Below are 15,636 nucleotides of genomic sequence, written 5' to 3'. Positions count from 1 at the left end.
GGATTTGATGAACAAAATATCAGAACAACAATACTTTCAGCTTTCCAAGAGATTGAGTAAGAGATTTTAGAGCAAGAGAGCTTTGAGAGGATTTCAATGCTTGGATAATCAATTTTGATTCACAAGAACGATATATTTATAAGCTTTCAAGTAGGTTCCCTTGTTGTAAGAGTTTCCTTAAAGAGTTTCCCTAGTTATTAGAAAATTTGAATTTCAAATGGCTATAATTTAAAAATAAGAATTTTAAAATTTTTGCCCGTTGAACAGTGTTCAGTTGACTGAAGTGTCGTGGTCAGTCAACTGAAGTTCCTTAAACCCTTAAAAAATTGAACTAAATACAAGGTCAGTCAATTGAAGTTAGAGTTCAGATGACTGATGTCGCAAGTTCAGTTGACTGAAGTCACAAGTTCAGTCGACTGAACTCACTGCTGCAACTCTCTGCCTGTTCTAGAAATTCTTCAGTCAGCTAGACTTATTCTTCAGTCGACTGAAGTAATTCTTTAGATGTCTGAACTTAATGTTTAGTCAATTGAAGTCTCAACTTGGGTCATCTGAACTGAAAAGTTCAGTCAACTGATCTTTACTAAAATTTGTTTTATAAAAAAACTTTCTTTAAAACTCTTTTGCTCTCTCATGAATTTAATAAATACTTAATTAAATAAGTATTTAAACCTTGATAATCTCTTAGAAAAAGCTTCAAAATATATTTCAAAGATATTTTGCCTTTTGAAATACTTACAAATATGTTTCCTAGGCCTTCAAGCTTGAGTTGTCTCAGCTCTTGAGATGTTTTGAACAATTTTCTTGAGCTTCAAATATATCAGACCCTCTATGAATCTTTGAGAAGATATCTTTATACTTGACTTATACTTATTCTTCTCTTAAACCATACTTGATCTAAATTTGAGCTTTGCTTTGAACCACACTTGATCCATATTTCCTGAAACATCAAAACTCAACCTTTTTTAAGTTAAATCATCCTTTGTTTGTTATCATCAAAATCAATTGAAAGACCTTGTTAGGCCAACAAAAAATATAAACATATTACCTGCCACCACGTCTTCAACATTATCTGCATCACCCGGGGGTAAGTGAATAGACATGCGCCTAGCTCCCTCGGGGGTCCTGACTGTTTCCCCAATATGGGTTAGGAGTGGGTGCATTATCCGACAGCCCATGACATTCTCGTGCAATGTGGTCGTGCCTTCCGCATCGATAGCAAATAACTCCTCCAATATGGCATTCACCCCAATGCCTTATATTACATTTAAGACAAAGAGGACGGGATGGATTACCCTGATAAGCTCGATTCTCCATTTCTTGCCTCTGGCCCATATTATCACTATCTCTCCTCTATAGACCTTGACTGGCATCAGAGTGAAAAACAAGAGGCACGGGTCTTTCCCTCTGATTTGACATCTCTGCAAGCTCGTCTCCAAAACCATGGCCTTATCCACCAACTCCGAGAAGGTCTGAACTTGGAAGGCTACCACCTGCTCGTAGATCCTCAAACTCAGGAATTTCTTAAACCTCCGCGCCTTCTTTGTCTCATTTGGAATCATATACAGGGCAAATCGGGACAACTCCACGAACTTGGCTGCATACTGCTGCTCGGTCTGGTTCCCTTGAATCAAGTGAGTGAACTTCTATGCCTTTCCATCCCTGGTGGAAGTGGGGAAGTACCGATCAAAGAAGAGCTCCTTGAAATGGTTCTAGGTCTGAACTGCGGGTCCTGGCTTCTGATCTTCTAGTAGCTTCATTGATCTCCACCAGTACTTAGTCTCCCTAGTCATTTTAAAGGTGGTAACAACACCTTCTGTTCATTTATGCAGTGCAAGACTGCCAGCAGCTCTTCTATCTCCTTAACCCAGTCCTTTGCTCTGATCGGGTTAGCTCCTCCTACAAACATCAGGAGATTCATGCAGGTAAATTGCTCGATATATAGTACAACCTTGGTCCATAGGTGGGTTGTTCTATCCCGTAGAGTCTCGCCTAATTTCCACCATAACTTGCCGGGCTAAACTTCGCAGCACCGTAGAGGTATCAATGTCGTCTTCGTTAGAAGCCCCCAAGTTACTACTCCCTCTGGCATCCACGTTCTTATCTCTGGGATCCATCCTGAATATAGGACAGAAAATAATTTTTAGAATCCAAATGTCAACACACGACCAGTATAGTTAATTAACTAAAAATTGTAGAATGCTTAGACTTTCCCTCATGGACTTCTCCCGCACAAATAAACCAATTTTACCTCAAAGTTCTCAATTTAAGGTCCAGTCTCACTCCTTAGAAAAAAAAAAAACAATCGATGGTTTGCCATGACTTTTCTGAAATCGTCGACTGCTTTAGAAAAATCACAGAAAGCTAGCCGTCGATGGATTTCTACTTCCGAGCAACGAGACAAAAATCCACAACCCTCCAATACCTAACCTACCCATTCCTTCCCTCATCATCATTCATACCTATACTCTGATAATAATCATCCCTAAGGTCTGCAGAATCTAGCAACATAAACTTTAATACCACTTGTAATGCCCCGAACCCGCAATTGGGGTCCAGAGTGTTATTTTAAATAAATCTCTGATACCAGAACTATCATATAAGCAATAGAAACCATTTAAAACTCCACTACATTATCATACAACCAATTTTGGATTGCAAAGAAAATAAGAGAAAAAAAATCATTTTTCTAATATTGTATGCTTAATTTTAATACTCTAATATAATTAAATGAAAGTAAAAAAATAAGCTGACATTTTAATAATTTTTAGGGAAAGTAAAAATGAAAAATGAAATTTTCTTTTCAACTGCCATATAATTTTTATATAGGGCATGAAATTCAAATATTAAACATTGATTTGTATAGATCATGTATTGAAATTTAAATTCATAAAATTAGAAAATAAAAAATATTTTACAGATGTGCTCCTGAATTTTAAAATTTAGCTTGGCAGTCCGCACCACAAAGTGCCCACATCTATTTATATTATATTAAATATTTTACAGCTAAGCTGCTGAATTTATGATTTCTTATTTAATTACTAGAAATTGAAAGTTAAGATTGTGACTTTGTATTTATGTGGAAATCTATAAATAAAAAATGAAAACCATTTTTAGCAACAAAAAAATTCCTTATTTTCCACATTTTTAATACAAATCTTGAAATAGTAAAAAAAATAAGCTGACATTTTAATAATTCCTAGGGAAAGTAAAATAAAAAATGAATTTTTTTTTATCATGTATTGAAATTTAAAATTCTTAAGATAAGAAAATAAAAAATATTTCCTAAACTTTTTAAATTTGGCGTGGCAGTCCTCACCACAAAGTGCCCACATCTAGAGCTGGCAAAACCCACCCACCCAACCACGCAAAAAACCCTAGTCCTCCTAATTCCTTTCAGGCTTTCACGCAGCCGCTCTCCTCTCCTCTCACTCTCGCTCTCACTCTCACTCTCCCTCCTCCTCTCCTGTGGTCTCTTCCTTTTCCTCTTTGAGTTACCGTGGCTGCGCCTATAATCCAATCGCCGCACCATTCTTGTATCTTCTCTCTCTCAAGGTCGAGGCCACCACTCACTACCCTCATCACAACTCCGCCGCCATCGCTCGACCTTTGCACGCTGCACCGCCTCAAGCAACACACCCAACTTGTTCCACCGGCGGCCATTCCTCTCGTCCACAAAGGCCATTCATAAGTATTATTCTTTTCTCCTTCTTATATTTTCAATTTCTTCACTTGTATAGTTGTTGTTGCGAGGTAAAAAAAATGGTTGGAATGCTCCTTGACTCTTGTTGACCTGAAATAGGAAGAGAAGAGAGGCTTGGAGGACCCGGGGTGTACTCCAGGGGATCTCTCCGATGCCTAAGTAAGAGGAAAGCTTTCAAAGAGGCTTAATGCAACAGTAGAGTAGTGTCTTATCACTTACCTTTGCTTGTATCCCCAGTCCCTACTTATAGGGGCTTGAGTTGACCCCTGGTTGGCTCGGATTTATTGCGTGGGGGCGCGAATCGCTCTTCGGTCATAAGTGCGTGTGCCTATTACTCGGTTAATAAGGGCGTCGGCGTGAATCTCTCCTTCTCTTTATTAGGTCGGAGTTAATCACTCGTCAGAAAGTCAGACTTGGAGAAAGTATGAGATAGGCGTTGACCTGCCCTTATTAGCGTGATTAATTATGGGCATATCAGTTGTCCCCCTCTCAGTTTCAAATTTCTGGATAGAATTTTGAATCATTATTTGTGTTTGCATCTTTCAGTTTTAACATTTCCTCATCTTTCCTCTCTTTTTTTTTTTTGGTAGAATACTTGAGTAGCTCATGCCGACTGTTTGCGCCGAGCTGTTTTGTGCAGAGCTGTTTCTTCTGAGCTGTTCGGAGAAGGATTCGTGCCAAGCTCTTTTGTCCGAGCTCTTTGAAGAAGGACTCGTGCCGAGCCGTTTTCTGCCGAGCTGTTAGGGGAAGGATTCGTGCCAAGCTCTTTTGTCCGAGCTCTTTGAAGCAGGACTCGTGCCGAGCTGTTTCTGCCGAGCTGTTCGGGCTGAGCTCTTCGAGGAAGCATTCGTATCGAGCTTTTTTGTCTGAGCTCTCCGAAGCAGGACTCGTGCCGAGCTGTTTCTGCCGAGCTGTTCGGGCCGAGCTCTTCGAGGAAGCATTCGTGTCGAGCTCTTTTGTCCGAGCTCTATGAAACAGGACTCGTGCCGAGCTCTTTTGTCCGAGCTCTTTGAAGCAGGACTCGTGCCGAGCTGTTTTCTGCCGAGCTGTTCGGGGAAGGATTCGTGCCGAGCTCTTTTGTCCGAGCTCTCTGAAGCAGGACTCGTGCCGAGCTGTTTTCTGCCGAGTTGTTCGGGGAAGGATTCGTGCCGAGCTCTTTTGTCCGAGCTCTTTGAAGCAGGACTCGTGCCAAGTTGTTTCTGCCGAGCTGTTCGGGCCGAGCTCTTCGAGGAAGCATTCGTGTCGAGCTCTTTTGTCCGAGCTCTCCGAACCAGGACTCGTGCCGAGTTGTTTCTGCCGAGCTGTTTGAACAATCAGGCCGAGCTGACCAACCTACTCGGCTGTGCGACATTACAAATAATGCTCGTTGCTTGGGCTTTCCGCGTAACGAGTCGTGCTTATCTGTTGGGTTGTTCTGGCCTCATGAGTCGTGCTCGTCAGTTTGGGCTTTCCGCGTAATGAGTCGTGCTCATTTGTTGGGTTGTTCTAACCTCACGAGTCGTGCTCGTCAGTTTGGGCCATCCTCTTGATGAGTCGTGCTCATCTGTTGGGTTGTTCTGGCCTCACGAGTCGTGCTCGTCATTTTGGGCCATCCTCCTGATGAGTCGTGCTAATCTGCTGGTTGGTCTGGCCTCACGAGTCGTGCTCGTCATTTTGGGCCTTGCGCCGAGGAGTCGTGCTCATTTGTTGGGTCGTCCTTCGCGCTTTCCCGAGGCACTTGCACGCTTTTGTCCTGCGAGAGATATCAAAAAGCAGGTATTAAATGTGTCCTACCTTGGAAAGTGGGTTGGAGGAAAGCATTATTGATGGCCATCCGTCTGTCGCTGTGTCTGAGGCAACTTGGTGTTTCCGAAGTGGTGTTTGTCCTCGGGAAGCCTCGTCTGTGCATTTGTCAGAGATTTTCTGTTTCCTATGCCTCCCTCGAGACGCAGTCCTTCTCGTAAATGAAAATTCTTGAGATTCCCGCCACAGGGATTCGTGCCCTCCTTCTATATAAAGGCCAGTGGACTCCTTCATTCCGCACTCGTCTTCATTCCAAGAGGATTGCTTCCTTCTCTACTCCTCTCCATTCCACAAGTCCCTTATTCGGTGCTAGGTATGCTTTCCTTTCTATAATATTTTTGTCTTGTTGTTCTTCATGTTCTTCATTGTTCTTACGCTAGCTTTGTATGTTTGATCTTGTCTTGTAAGATTGCCTTGTTGTTTGTGTGAAATTTTACTGTCTTGATCTGTGTTGGCCTCCTTTCTTCTTGATCTTTGCTGTTGCTTGCTCTGCTTGACCCTTAGGTCTAGGTAGTGTTTCCTTCAGGCTTGTTTTTTCCTATGGAGACGTCCTCACAGCCCTTTAGGGTACCTACAACAGTTCGGAGCGCTCGTTGTGAGCTCTCCTCGTCTGACCTGCAGAACGCCCGTTATTTCTTTGCCGTACCATCGAATATCACTGTTAGGTTACCCTCTGCTACTGAGTTAGCTCTTGACCAAAAATCCGAGGAGCTCTGCCTCTATACTGATTATCTAGACTTGGGTCTTAGGCTCCCTTTTTCCCCTTTTGTTTCTAGCGTACTACGTTTTTACCGCATAGCACCATCACAACTCGTTCCGAACTCTTATCTTTCGCTCACCTGTTTTGCTGTGCTCCTGCTTCGCTTGGGCCATTAGCCTACCGTCCCACTTTTTAGAAGTTGCTTCCAAATGCGGTCTCATTCTGCAAAGAAGGAGCTGTATTATTTCAACTCTCTACCAGGTTATAAACTCTTCTCACCAGGCAGTTCTTCCATCCATAATTGGAAGACCCGTTACTTCTTTGTTTCGGGAGAGTTGAATTACAACGGATCCTTTGTCTGGTCTTCTCCTCTTGACGGTAACATTGTTATCTTTCCCCACCCTCTTTTTTAGGGCTTACAAGTAGGTTATCCGTCTAACCCATTTTTTCTCCTTTCACCCCTTTTTCTCTTGTAGTTCGGGTGCACCATCTCCTTCCCAGACTTTCCCCCGAAGAGCAGGCCACCCTGAAAGAACTTCGTACACTCGGTGAACGGGGTATTATCCCTCATGAGGAGCTGCTCCAGGAGCGTGTCCTTGTGCAATGGGGAATCAGCCCCGTTTCCTCAAGTCATTCTCTCCCCTGATTTTGTGTATGAGTATTTTCAGGTGTTATCTTTACTGTGGGTGTTCTTACTCCATTTTTATTTTATACTCGCAGATATGGACTTCACCAGGTATGAATCGCTCATGGGAGAAGCTAGAAAGCAAAGGGTGAGTAGGAGTAGGAAGAAGAGAAGAGAGGTCGAAGGAGAATCCTCTCAAAGGGAAGCCCCTGCAGTAGGTGATTCCGGCGCCCTTACTGACGAGGTCCATGCTGCTCCTCCTACGCACTCGCAGGCTCAAGTGGAAGCCATTTTTCACGAGCCGACCCGTTCTGCGTCTGCTCTTCGTCGGGCTGTGCACGTTGAGGACTTTGTGCAGGCCCAATGTACCCTTCCTGACGCTCTCTCGGCGAAAGTCCGCCATACTTCGTACCAGGTGTCTACTTTACTTGCTTTATAAATTTTTTTTTTTTTTTGACTTATGCGAGCTCTTTCTAACTGTTCCATACCTTGCATTTTTCCCCAGCTGGCGACGATGGCTCTGGCCCAGGAGGAGAAAGTCGCGGAGATGTATCGCCAGACACTGGATGCACGGGAAAAATATGTCCTCGCTCAGAACGAGCTGCACGAGGCCGAGCTCCGCGAGCAAGCTTTGAAGGCAGAGATCGATCGCCTTCGTAGGGAGGAACTTCCTGCCCGAGAAGCTACTGCTGCTGCTTCTGCTTCCCGAACTGCAGTGAAGAAATACAAGGACTCCAACCAATTTGTTATCGACACCTCTAAAGCTTACCGAGTTAGATTCAGGAGGTGTCGTGATCAAGTAAGGACTAAACATCCCGAGATCCCTCTTGATGGTGTAAGCTCTCATGGCTATGGCGAGGAGAGCCCCGAGTCTGCGGAGGATCTGGAAGAGGATGAAGAAGGGGAGGAAGAGGAAGCTGGAGAAGGGAGCAAAGCAAATTAGTTCGTAGGGACAGAATATGTATTTTGAATTTTTCATCCTTTATTGGTGTAGTGCAACTTTTGTAAGTGACACTTTTATTATAGCGCTGCAAGAAGCAGTTTTTTAAGAATAGTATATCTTTAACATTTCAGAGTTCCATGTGTTCTTGACTTCTTTCCCCCCTACATCTTCCAACTTGTATGTTCCGGGTTTTATTTCTGTTGTGACCTTGTATGGGCCCTCCCAGTTAGGCTTTAACTTGTGCGACCCTTGCTCGGACGGGTTGTTTCGCCTCTTCCTCAGGACTAAGTCTCCTGAATGGAAATTTCTTATTTTGACGCGGTTGTTGTAGTACTTTGCTACCCTCTGCTGGTACGCTGCAACTTTTAAACTCACCTGATCCTGTCTCTCTTCCAGTAGGTCTATTTCTGACCTGAGCTCCTCACTGTTGGTCTGCTCGTTAAAGTATTTCCTTCGCCAAGAGGGTATGCCCACCTCTGCTGGGATGACTGCTTCTGCGCCGAAAACAAGCATGAACGGGGTTTCCCCTTTTGCTGCTCTTTTGGTGGTGTGGTACGCCTATATAAGGGAAGGGAGCTCCTCTGTCCATCTACCTTGCATAGATTCGAGTCGGGTCCTTAGTCCGTGCAAAATCGTCCGATTCATGTTCTCTACTTGTCCATTGCTCTGGGGGTGCGCCACTAACGCGAAGAGAAGCTTAATAGATAGGTCCGAACAGAACTTTTTGAAGCGCTCGTTGTCAAACTGCTTCCCGTGGTCTGTAACTATCGCTAAGGGAATGCCATAGCGACAAACTAATGAGGTCCATACGAAGCGTGTAATATTCCGCTCTGTTATGGTGGCTAGGGGTTCGGCCTCTACCCACTTAGTGAAATAATCTATTGCTACCAACAAGAATTTTTTCTGGCCAATCGTCTGTGGAAGAGGTCCAAGGATATCTATCCCCCACTGAGTAAAAGGGCAGGGACTGGTTAGAGGAGAGAGTAGACTTGAGGGGGCGCGTGGTACAATTGCGCACTTTTGACATCTGTCACATTTTTTTACGAGCTCAACCGCGTCCTTCCTCATTGTGGGCCAGTAAAATCCCTGTCGCATAGCTTTGTGAGCTAGAGCCCTACTGGCAAGGTGGTTTCCACATACTCCTTCGTGGATTTCTCGTAGTATGTATTCCCCTTCGTCTTTGCTTAAACATCGGAGGTAGGGCAGTGTAAGGGATCGCCTGTAGAGCTCCCGGCCCATCAACGTATATATTGCCGCTTTCCTCCTCACCTTTTGAGCCTCCTTATTATCTCTTGGTAAGGATCCGTCCTGGAGGTACAGGAATAAGGACGCTCTCCAGTCGTCCTTGCTGAATTCGGACGCCAATGAGTTAATTCTGTCCTCCTCGTATGAGGGTTTTCCTATGCGTTCAAGATAGATAGTGTCTTTCCATTCCGAACCGGTTGCCAAGGCTAATTTCGCTAGTGTGTCCGCCTTTTTATTTTTTACTCTCGGTACGTGTTCTATGTCGAACTGGACAAATGCCTCTATGTATTCTCTTGCCTTGGAGAGATATTTCTTCATTCTTGGATCCCTAGCTTCGAATTCTCCTTTGAGTTGCTCTACCACCAGCTGGGAATCACTCAGTACTTTGATCTGTGCCACCCCTAATGCTTCCGCCAGTCGCAAGCCAGCTAACAGGGCTTCGTACTCCGCTTCGTTGTTGGTTGCTATGAACTCCAGTTTTAGGGCGAAGAGAGTTTCATTGCCCTCCAGGTTAGAAAGGATGAACCCTGCTCCCCCTCCAGCAGCATTAGAGGACCCATCAACGTGCAGTGTCCACTCCTCCGACTTGGTGGATGACTCGGGGAGCCTTTCTGAGGTAAAATCCGCGAGTACCTGAGCCTTGACCGCGGGCCTCGATTGATATTGTATGTCGAATTCACTTAATTCTACCGACCACCTCGTCATTCTCCCCGAACTCTCCGGTCGCTGTAGAAACGCCGAACACGCACTTCGAGGGATTCAACCTCATGTGGTACCGATGGAGGAGCTCAAATGTTTCCCTCAGGTCTTTACAATATTGCACTGCTTCCATGCTCTTGACCAACATATCATCCACATAAGCTTCCATTGTCTTTCCGAGCTGTTCTTTAAAAATCTTGTTCACTAGCCTCTAATATGTGGCCCCCGCATTTTTTAAGCCGAAGGGCATCACCCGGTAACAATATAAACCCCTTTCGGTGACGAAAGAAGTTTTTTCCTCATCCGCGGGACTCATAGGGATTTGGTTGTACCCTGAGTAAGCGTCCATGAAGCTGAGGAGCTCGTGTCCCGAGGTCGAATCCACTAGCTGATCAATTCGAGGGAGAGGAAAGCTGTCCTTTGGGCACACTTTATTCAAGTCCGTGAAGTCTATGCAGGTGCGCCATTTTCCATTGGGTTTTTAGACCAGGACCACATTGCTCAGCCACTCGGGGTAGTCCACTTCTCGGATGAAGTTGGCCTGCAACAGTTTCGTCACCTCTTCGTCAATTATTTTGATCCGTTCCATCGCGAAGCTCCTTTTTTTCTATTTTACAGGTCGGTGGTTGGGGTTGACCTGCAATCTGTGCTCTATCACAGCAGGGTCGATGCCGGGCATGTCTGCAGCCGACCATGCGAACAAATCAGAGAATTCGTCCAAAAGTTCAATCAACTCCGCTTTCAAAGTATCGGGCAAGTGATTCCCAATTTGTACACTTCTCTCCTGGTGTCCTTGTAGTGGTACGTGTTTGATATCTTCGTGTAATGTACTGATCTGGGGATACTCTCCTCTGACCTCCAGGTCTTCCACCGTTAGAGCTTCTTTGGCCTCCATCTTCCCTTTCAAGGCCATTACATAGCAACTCCGGGCAGCGGCCTGATCTCCTTTGGCATATCCTATTCCTTGTGGTGTAGGGAACTTAACTTTGAGGTGGTATGTTGATGTTACCGCTCGAACTGCGTTAAGGAATGGATGACCCAAGATGACATTGTACACTGAAGGTTGGTTAACCACCAGGAACTCTGTCAACGTTGTTACCTGCTGCGGGGTCGTCCCTATTGTCACTGGTAACGTGATGGTTCCTAAGGGGTGAACAGTGTCTCCCCCAAATCCTACCAAAGGGGTCGAGACGGGCTTCAATCGTTCCTTGCCGATCTTCATCCCTACCAAGACCGACCAGAACATGATGTTGGCCGAGCTCCCATTGTCTACCAGTATACGCCTAACCATGTAATTGGCTACAAGTAGGGAGAGCACTAGTGCGTCATCGTGCGGCTGCTGCACTCCCTCTTCATCTCCGCTGTCAAAGGTTATGGCGTCACCTTTCTTGTTTCGTTTGCTACTGGTTTCCCCCTTTTCTATCGTCAGCACCTGTTTAGCATATCTTTTACGTGCACTTCCACTATCTCCTCCACTGGTGGATCCTCCAAAGATCACCGCAATTTCCCCAATAGCTTGCTCTTCCTTCTCTTTTGCGCCGTGCCTCCTCTGCTCGGTTGATTCCCTTTGTGAATTTTCTTTCTTGACAAATCTGGACAGATGTCCCCTTCTTATTAGGACTTCGATTTCTTTCTTTAGCTGAATGCATTCTTCTGTGTTGTGGCCGTGATCCCTATGGAATGTGCAGAACTTGGACATGTTCCGCTTATGTAGAGGCGTTCGCATAGGTTCAGGCCATGAGACGTAGTCCTTCTTTTTGATCTGCATCAACAACTCTGAGCGCGGTATATTTAGAGGTGTGTAGGTGGAGAACTTGTTGTGCTGTCCTCTACTCTTTTGACCTGTTTGCAGCACACTAGTTTCGTGCCTTTTTGTAGGTCTATACGCGTCTCCAGATTCTCTGCCGTTGTTTCTCCTTTTCCGTTCTAGACGATTTCCTCTTGTGTCCATCATCTCCTCCAGGTTTATGTATTTCTCTGCTTGAATAAACACCAATAATAGATTTTGCTATTTTCTCTTGTTGCATTTTTTGTTGCCTTTTGGTCCTGCATTGTTGTTTATATGATCTTGTTTTTCTTCCCTCTATCCTTACCAATGCCTTGGTTTTCTCCTTCCAAATATTGGATGGTTGTGAAATGTTGAGACTCCGACCAACAAGAATAAGGTTGAAAGATGCCAGTATTTTATAGTTGTTTAATAAATGGTTGATGATGAAATCCTAGTGCTATTTTTCAATTCGAAGGCAAACTTTCATTTATCCCTATTTTTAAGCATCATGCATATCCTTTTTAACTCATCAACAATTTCTAAAGTAAATAGACAAGTAAGAGCACTGACGGTTTGATTATTTATGCTTATTTGATTTGTCACCGGTTAACAAAATGTTGGAAACCAAAATGAGCCTCATTAACCTATGTCTACAATAATTTACTAAAGAAACATAATGAATGCAATTTTGCAATTAAAAGATTACTTGTCATTGACATAGTGGACCATAACAAATTTAAAATAATTTAGTTTGAAAGTATTATCTAAGGATGACAATAAGGAAACATTTGTCCCTCAATTTGTATAAACTATTTTTTTTGGATGAAACATATTTATTTATTTATTTATTTTTATCTTTCTTGACACTAACCTGGTTTACTAAGAAAATGTATTGGTTCCAAATATTAGGGAAAAATTAATTATTTTTTAATATACAATTGATTTATACAAGTTAAGATATAGTTAGTTTAAAATTAGAAAAAACAAAGGAAACATATTTGCTGCTAAAAGATAATTAATTGTATGGAAAATATTTGTTTTTATCCTTTTCATAATAAGTTAACTAGCTAAACCAATAAAGAAAGTTCATATATGGAATTAACATATTAAATACTAGCTAAACATTCATTAAACATTTTATTAAGTACTGCAGGAAATAAGGAAATGTTTCTGGATAATATGTATTTTATATATATTTTTAATATTGACTTAATTAGTTAAAACATCTTAACTCATTATATATATACAACTTTAAGCTATTCTTTAAAGTGCAATTAATTTAATAAAAATCAAGAAACATGCTAATTAAATTATCAGAAAATTAAGAAAACATATTTGTTACCTAATTTTAGAAAATCAAATGGCAGGAAATTAATTTTCCATATTAGACATGTTTCATTTTCTTGTTTCCTTGTCCACTTAATTAATTAAAAAATATAGTAAAGAAAATATTAATAAGTAAAATATAGCATTTTTTTAAATGTCATTTTATATGAAAATTTTAATACCAAACAAAATTACATTTTTTTGGAAAACTTTTTGTTTTCCCTCTTCTTTTCCTTTCCACGCCATTTATTTAGATATTAATAAATAAAATATAATTTTTTTTAAAAAAAATGTCTTTTATATGAAATTTTTTTAAAAATCTAAAATAAATAAATTATATTTTTTTTTTAGGGTAGTTAGCATATTTGTGATCCATTTATTATTGACTTGTTTATGACCTAGACGGTGGTGACTCGTCCGGACCTAGTCCGCCCACCCATCTAGTATTCAGAGTTTGACTCCATTTGGGTTCCCCCGAGCGTCTAGAACCATTCATGCTGTTGAATTTTCATGTTTTATTTATGAAATTACGAATACTGCTTTATACATCATTGCGCGCGAGCACATGTCAATTTTATAAAAAAATTTAATGTACAGTTGGTTCAACGTGGAGAAGGATACTGGCAGCAGAAAAGGTCGTCAGTGCCCTCCGACGCCCGGACTTTTACCATGGCTTGTATATCCTCAAGGGAAAACTTTTAAAAACCAGATTTTCAGCTCTGTATCTGAGCCAAACCAAATGTTGCTTCTGAGCACCCATCGCAGAGCTTATCATAATAAGCATAACATGGTTATTAAGAGCAATCATGAGTTGCGACACCGCATTATCGTAGGTTCCTGCTATGGGTGGCTTCTTGTATTCCTTGACGACGACTTCTCTCTCTCTCTCTTTAATCCTTTGACGCTATCCACCATCAAATCGCCGAGTTTAAATTCTATTGAAGATCCTTTCTGCTTTGGCATTTGCACGTTGTCGTCCCCTCCTAGCAATCCTACTTGTACGGTTTTTCTTTTTGATAATAAGTCCCCCCCCCCCCCCCCCCGCATTATATTTTGTCGACTCAATGACCAGCAATGGACTGTGCAAAACTACAGAAAATAGATTCCAAACATTTTAAGAAATGAGTTAAGCCGGAATATGAGGTTTGAAGCCGTTGTTGCTTTTGATTCTAAATTATATGTCTCGACTTTTGCAAGTGGTATGATGGTGGTTATTGAGGTTGATGATTCACATCACCTTAAGATCACATCCCTCGGAATCAGGTGTCCAAATTGGCCAATAAATTTGATCTCTGGATGACACTTTCTGTAGGAATCAAGTGGTGAAATCCTTGTGGCTCAACAGCTCTATCGAGTGAGAAACGACAATGAAGTCAACACCAAAAAGGTTCATAGACTGGAATTTTCTCGGATGATCTGGGTAGAGGTGAAAACCTTGGACGACAGAATTTTGTTTTTGGGTCGTAATTGTTTGGTTTCATGTCTTGCAACAAAAACACAAACCCAAGGGAATCACATATTCTTTACTAAGCTGGAAGAAAAAAGCTTGTATTCATTCAACATTGAAGAAGCAAGCATTTCAGCTTATATGTCTTGGCTAGATATACCCACACCGAGGCATAGGCCCATTTGGTTCATGCCTAATCGCAGGTAGAATTTTAATCTACTTTAGATATACATATGGAGTATGGGTTAGGTTGATGTTTCTGTTTAGATGTTGCTCCAGAAATAACAGGGATTTTGAGGGGGAACAAATTCATCTCTTTCGTTTCTAGATATGAAGCTTTTCTCTTTTTGTTTTTTATATTCATTGTTATCCCTTGCTAATCGAGTTATTATTATTGCCCACAGGTTAGTTGACATGCAAGCAAAGGCCAAACAGAGTGATAACACTATGAAAAAAGAATTCCCTTGTAGGAGGATACGGAAGGCAACAATGGTGTCGAGGATGTGGATCAAACAAATGCAAATACAGTAAATTGGAGTGATCTTTGTTTTGATATTTTTTTTGTGGTTGCAAAGCATCTTAATCTGTTTGATTACATGAACTTTCGAGTTGCCTGTAGAGATTTTCGATTAGCTGCTCCTCCAACAAATTGGAAGACAGCATCTCCTGTTTTTAAAGAATCATATTCTATCCCCATGGTTTATGTACTTAAAGAAAGATGTCGAAATTTGCTATCTTAGTGACCCAATTCAAGGTAATACATTTAAAAGAAAGAACTTACCAGAAATGTTGTCAGGTGTTGAAATCTAGTGTTCCTGGGATGGTTGGTTGCTAATGTCAAAAGATATGGGGTCCATATTCTTCTCCAATCCTTTTACAGGGGAGCAAGGTGAATATCCAAGACACGAAATGTTTTGTATAGTTGGAATCGGCTTTTCAACTTTGCCAACTTCTTCAAACTGCACGAATCTTGTAATTTGCGGTAGACATGAGACTACATGTTTTTCCTTTATTCATTCAAGGGAGATAGCGTGGAGATACGTTTACCAAATTAATGGTCGTGATTTCACAGTAATCTGCAACCTAGTTTTTCTAAATACAGCTTTTTAGGTACTGGGTTCAAATGGGAATCTAGGAGTCTTCAACTTAAACATAGGGGGAGACCATTGTGATGGTTTTGCAAAACCTAAAAGGCCTTGCAATTCCTTTTGCCAGGGCTACTTGGCAGAATGTGATGGAGAGCTCTTATCAGTTTTTGTGGGTCATTTAGGAAAATGGGTTGAGGTCTTCAAGCTAAATCGCACTGCCATGGTATGGGTCAAGATTGAGAGTTTGGGAAACCATATGCTCTTTATTAGAGATTCGTCCTATGCATGGGTAGTGGCTAAAACCCTAGAA

Source organism: Malania oleifera, chromosome 3, assembly GCF_029873635.1.
Source record: "Malania oleifera isolate guangnan ecotype guangnan chromosome 3, ASM2987363v1, whole genome shotgun sequence".
NCBI lineage: Eukaryota > Viridiplantae > Streptophyta > Magnoliopsida > Santalales > Ximeniaceae > Malania > Malania oleifera.
Note: the sequence above shows the minus strand (reverse complement) of the source record.